Genomic DNA, 6,706 nt, shown 5'->3' on the forward strand with positions numbered 1-6,706 from the left:
TGGCTGCCAACCGATGTCAGTGGGGTTCTTGTTGTCAGTTTCTATCCAGATTGCCTGAGTGAATGTCTGGAGGTGTAGGCACTTCGGAATGATTGTGGTAAGCTAGCACTAAGTCTCTTCCCTTCCACCTTTCCTCTTTTCTTTACAATAAGGCTTTCAAATAAATCATGGTTGTACGGCAGTGAAGCATCGGTGTTGAACATTGATGCCATGCTGTCAATGATGGTGTGCAATGCATGCATTCTGGATACCTCGTAGTTAGGGTTCCGAAAAGATGTGCACAGTGATGATCGCAAGCGAGAATTCCTCATCCATTGGGCATCTCAATTTCAGACCGAATAGCAGTAAAATTACTGTTGAGGTGTTCTGAAAATGGCCTCGAGACATGTTGTAATTACTCCCTGGAAACGTCCAGGCACCCCCAAGACACGTAGCTTGGAGTACACTTGAATCGAAATAGTTTTAAAGCTGACAAGCGGTTTTCCCTTGTGATACTTTGAAATTGGAATCGCGCCTGCCTGCTATTCTAAGTCCCCTAAGAGTTTTGAAGTCTATTACTGAATAGGGTGTGCATAAATTCCTAGTGTAACCGTGTATACTACTGAATAAACACATGAGTAGTCCATGGTCTGATATCTATAAGCTATGCCCGTGCATCTGATGGAAGGTGAACTTTATTACCACAGAAAGTATGGACAATAATGACCACATGCACAGGAGGAATTACAACTATTCTCGGCTAGCACCAAGACCACATGCTTAGAGGGTTGAAAAAACACGAAATCACGAAAGAAATCTGTTATTCCTTTGGCGGACAAACCGAATTTACTCATCATCAAAAGGATGAAGCGCTAGAGTACGTGCGGTAGGCTGTTGTCCTCGAAAATGAATGTGACAACCTACCAATTGGTTCAGGCCAAAAGTACAATGTCCTACCGTTACGTTACGCAGGTGATTGAGTCAACAGCTGAAATGGATTTAACAATCATCGATGGCTAGGTCGTCATTTCACGTCCCATCCGTGGGGTAGCGCGAACACATTTGTCGACGCTGGAAGATAAGCTAGCGCGATCCACCTGGTTAAATCTTTCACCTACAGTGAGGAGTCTTGAAATGTTCTCGAAAGAGTGGGTTCTCCGCTTGAAACTACCGCCAGGTTTTCGAGGGACTAAGGTTAGGTATTCATGTAGATAGAACAACGATAACGACGTCCAGGTCTGAATTGTTCGTGTTTTTTTTAAAAGTACCTACTTGCTTGCTTGAAAAACCGACAAGTTCATATCTTGGTGTGCTCCATACCAAGAAAGCTAAGGACTACGATCGGACGCAGTCGCAAAACATCGTCATGAGCTTTAAAAACTACGTACTTATTGTTCAACACTTGCTGCTTGAAAAACCGACAAGTTCATATCTTGGTGTGCTCCATACCAAGAAAGCTAAGGACTACGATCGGACGCAGTCGCAAAACATCGTCATGAGCTTTAAAAACTACGTACTTATTGTTCAACGGCCAGTTTCTTCCGCCGGTGATTTGGGGGTGAGTGGGGTGGATAGCTGAGCGTCAATACAGGAATGTCAATGGACTTTCCAGTGGCATCACGTCTCAAGAGTATCTGAACAAAGTCAACCTCTAAGAATTGACGCTTACCCTGCTTTGGATGCTGCGATCGTGAAGAAGCTCTCCGAGAACACGTCGTCTCATGACCGATCGTTGTCTCAATTCCCGTACATATTCACTTCCAGTATTTACAGTAGAGACTGGAAGAAACGGATGAACAAGTGGCCCTTCCAATGCATGGGAACAAAGTTGAGAATAGATCCAACAGCCTCAAAAGACATGGCGATGACAGCATGCAGCCAGTCGTGACAAGTAAACCACTTGAAGTTAGCTGTGTGCTCGCTTATCCACATACAGGATTGGGCATGCGGGAACAAAGGGAGTCTGCAAATGCATACACCCAACCGCATCTGGGTTGTATTCACTTACTCAGTGTAAACAAACCACAAGTATTCAAGGTTATATGAAGAAATGCGTTGCGTCAGCCCGTCCTTGATCTCAACACAGCATCTTGCTTGCGCAATTCGTCAAAATGTTGTCTGCTCAGGACTTTATTGCTGGCCGGCCAGAGTGCTTCTATCGAAGATGACTTATCGCTTGAATTTCATTGGCTGAAAGACCAACGATGTACATGAACTCCAGAGTATACTCCGAAAATCCACCCATGGGTGGAATCAAAGGTTAAACTCATTCACGCTGATACCTTGAGGACACCCAGTAATTTCGGTCTCGTTAGTGAGGAGCGGGTTACGCTGAGAAATTGATAGCCGCGGACGCATGGCAAGTAGTATAGGGCCGTTAAAACACAATACAGTATTCCCTTCTCCTCAGGAGGAAACGGCTCCCTCGATGAGACAATTTTGGAGCTCCTGAATAGCTTCCACTAAATCGTCCCCAGGATATGAGACACTTTCTGCTTTTTCCCAGCAGGGCGGTTTAACTACTCCTGTGGAAAATTCTGTAATGGAAACTCCTTACACCAGAAGTGTAGCTGACACACAAATTAGTCACATTAGCGAAGGAGTTTGACTTGACCTCAGATGCGCACGGACAACCATTCTCTGGAAAACTTCACTACCGAGATACCCATCGATCCGAGGGATGACATAAAGCACAACACAACATTGATCGAGTCCATTACAATGTCTGTCGCCATTTGAGAACACGTCTCGTGGAAATTTACCGTGTTTTATGGTTATAAGTAGACGCGAAAAACTGGTTCCCAGTGTGCTTGCGGGGAAGGGGGACAAGCATAAGCGTTCACCATGTTGCTGTATTGTGTAAATCACGCATATGCAGTAGTACTGCTGGCTATAAATCAAGACTTGTGAGGCTAGTTCGGTAAATAAGCTGGGATCATTGCTGTCACTCTCCCTCGATCCAATTAGGCGGATGTATCCTCTATGAGTGATCGGCCGCTCGTGACCGAACGGTTTAGCGTTATATTATCAGCCGGGTTGGAAATTCCTTGGGGTTTCGAGAGACGCGCACCGTTGGGAGAATAGGATCGGCGGTCAAATGTTGCAAGTCACCGAATCTACTCAGACAATGTATAAGTAACTCGCAGAAAGAATAAATTTACAGGATGAGTGAGAAATCGTCACCCTATGAGCCAGTTAATCAACACATGACCACGTGATGTGGTTTCTGTGACTGAACGATGTGCGATGGTCTAACTCCGAGTCAAACATAGCGACAATCAGGCGCTCGTTGCTGGGGGGTTAAGTATTCAATCTACCAGCCGAAAACACTGACTGATCGTTTGGGAGTAACGGTGGATACTACCGATGAGGCATGTGAGTAGTATGTTTTTTCATAAATCCGCTTCGCCTCTCTTGAAAAGTGAGATTTATTACGGAACTTGTGGAGTCACATTTGCTTGCATTTGAGCAACAGTCAAGAATATCCAGGAAAGTTCAGAAATAGGCGTTCGAGGATATTCAGTTTCTGTAAACGAGATGCATATGATAGTTTTGCTTGCCTGTCCAATGGTCTGTAACTGTCCACTTGGCGTTTTCTAATAAATAACTCCACAACGGAGGCCTTCTTCGTTTCATGGCTAGGTGGACGAGAACCGTCAACCAATCACATTCGAGGAACATTCCCCGGCTCTAATTACCTTAGACGAGATACTGCTTGTGACCCAACCGATGGTCGTTTGTTGCTTCTCATAATACTATTCAACGGAACGAGCTGGGTGAGCGAATACGTGAGCATTTCGCTTGACAGAACATCATTAGACAATGCGCTTCATCGTGTCACACATGAACGACGCTGCTCAATTCAAGCGAGTCAGTTCGCATCAACTCTCCAATTAGCCCTCGAGTTAGAATTTATTTCGGAGGCATCACTTTGCATCCTGGGAAGCTGCGAACTCGTGTGAGGGTGATACGTGGACCCTGCAAATGTGCACATTCCAAGGGCCATCAAAATCAAGCAGATAAGTTTCTTTATTCGTTTCCACTGGATGAAGATGTCGAAAACACCGCCTGTCGTTTTTGTCGAAAAGGTTACTGAAGAGCCCTGTTGACAGCACACTGTCAGTTTCGTCTTTCTGGATGTTTATGAGGTAGCCACAATTCTCAAGTTTCCTTACGTTTGTTGGCGAGATGCTCATCTGCACAATAATTCAACTCTAGGGAAATGCTCGATCGTGCTACCAATTAGTGTGTTTACAATTTGGTGTTGACGGAAACCCGGGAAATGTGCTTACCTGATCAGCTCTAAGAAGGCCGAAGCCCATCGTGGGCTGTCGAAGAGTTTACAACACTTTTATGACTACTGTGTTCCATCAAGTCAGTTAAATTGTGCAGCCTGGTCGCAGTGTTCATGTTGAATTACTGCACAGAAAATCGATCACCAGTTCCCAGGAGATGGATGTTGTCGGGAAGCTCTAACTGCGCCCCCGTGTTCGAAAGCCTACTCACTGTTTGAGGAAGTCAAACTTTGACCAGTGAGTTCGTCATCGTGAAGTACAGTTGAGGCACTCCGTAGACAGATCCACAACACTAGCATTGTTTGAAAGACGATATGACAATTCTGTGTACAAATTTGGACTGCTTTAAGAACCTGAAAACTCACGAAACTGGAAGTTCCAAAAACAGTCTGCTGAATATATGAGAAAAAACGAAGTCTGCAAGTTTCCACCAAACTTTATGTTCAACCGTTCCACTGATTCGGGGAGAGAGAGAGAGAGAAATGTTGGACACAACCGATTCAAAAAAAGAGACAGGTGATGGGATGTGAATGAGCGGAGATCACTGTACAAACACAAGACGATCAGCCCAGCGCTCCAGAAAGCCCCCACTGAAAATGGAAAGAACAGAATTCAGAGCAAGCAGGTACCCGAACACACTCACAAAAGGCAAGCGGAAAATATGCATGCTTAACGAAAGTTAATAACATCAATCAGTTCGGTTCATCAGTACTGGACCTAAGATAATTCCAGCTGGGAGTGTCCCCCGGGGGGCCCAGGTGATGACGCACCTGGACATAATGTCTTGTTTTGTCTGTCAAAGACACTGAGCAGCTCGAAAGTGCGACTCACAAAGCCCCATACACCAGAGACTTGTTCCCTATGCACAGAATGCAAACTTTTTCGGTGTTAGACCATGGGTATCGCAAAACTAATACCCGGGTCTGATGGTAATATTGGATTAGCAATGGCTTTAGATATGAGCTAATCACGTGGCACCCATTAACTGGTCAAGTGACGTAGTTCACATGCCAGAAGACCGACCAACTACGATAGCTGGTTGCGTTAAACCCCGTATACAATTGCTTTTGGCCTGGTAACAGACTATGAATGCATTAACCAGTCAAACAAGGCGGTTTGTCAAAGGCCTGGATGAGTTCGCCGAGATCTGACTTGTCCATCGTTAAGCACACTGTAGAGAACGCTGCTCACTCAAGCAGTCAGTGGTAATGCTACTTCGAAACTATCGCCTTCGATGTGTGGCTGCCCAGTATCCCCAACCAACTAGGACAATTTATTGTGTGGTAAACGATTAGGCCATCGCTTCTAATAGCTGGCTTTCCTTCCTTTGGTTTCAGCGACCAAATTGTCCCTCACACATGGCTTATTGTGTACGGTTGTCCAACCAGGTGACGTGCCCCGGAGAGGTGTGCTGCATAACCCGATTAAAATTCACAATATGGTCCGTTTCCTTAAAAGCCTGGCGAGCTGAACAACGGTCACAAACGGCCGTCACTGGGATGAACAATGTAACATAAAAAAAGAAAGTCGGAACCTAAAGGAAGTGAAGGAAGTTAATATGTGAAAACGGGTGAGATACAAATTCATCTACACTTTTGCGCACCGAAATATTGCAATCGAGTCAGTCGAACCATGTACCTATGTTACACCGGTTCTAGCTGCTTCAGTTTCAGTCACCGGAAAATGGGCGATGGCTTTTATGAGCCACGTCTCCCAGTGTCGTTAACCACTGGTGAGTTGAGTCCCGGGGTACCCATCCAGGAAGAGGCGATATACATCAACCCAGCTGAGTATACTGATTGATGTCATCATCTTCACTGCCAGGCCATACACTGACCACTTCTCAATCAGAGAGCTGAGCGAAAATAGCTCTGCGAGGCAGACAGTTCTCTGACATTCCCCCTATGAAGCGTGAGTAGCTCATACGTCCTTGGAGAGTTCTTTTTCCCTAAAATCATCTGACATAGCTCATCACCACTAATCCCCCAGACCCAACCAATTCTCCGCAGACACCGATGGTCAAACACTGACAGATTTCGCACATGTCGCGGGCGAGGTAGATTGCAGTTCCAATTCTGCAGAGATCCGTACAAACGGTTAAAAGGCGGAAAGGTAGCTACCAAAATTTGACAGAGGAAACAATGGTTAGAATAAGGACAATTATTAACGTGAATAAAATGAATCTGTGTGCTTCGCAGTGGTGCTTAATTTGTAGGCTCCCAGTGTAACGGAGGATACTACTGATGAGGCATGCGAGTAGTCTGTGGTTTTCTCGTAACTCTCTGCAGCATCCGTCTAAAACTGCGTGATGGTCAATGAATATCCGGGAAAGTTCAAGAAGACGCGTTTGAGAAGGGACATTCAGTTTTTTTTACTTTTATGTCCGATAGTTTGTAACCGTTTAGTTGGTGTTTTCTAATAAACAACTCCGC

Source organism: Opisthorchis viverrini (genome assembly GCF_000715545.1).
Source record: "Opisthorchis viverrini unplaced genomic scaffold opera_v5_164, whole genome shotgun sequence".
NCBI lineage: Eukaryota > Metazoa > Platyhelminthes > Trematoda > Opisthorchiida > Opisthorchiidae > Opisthorchis > Opisthorchis viverrini.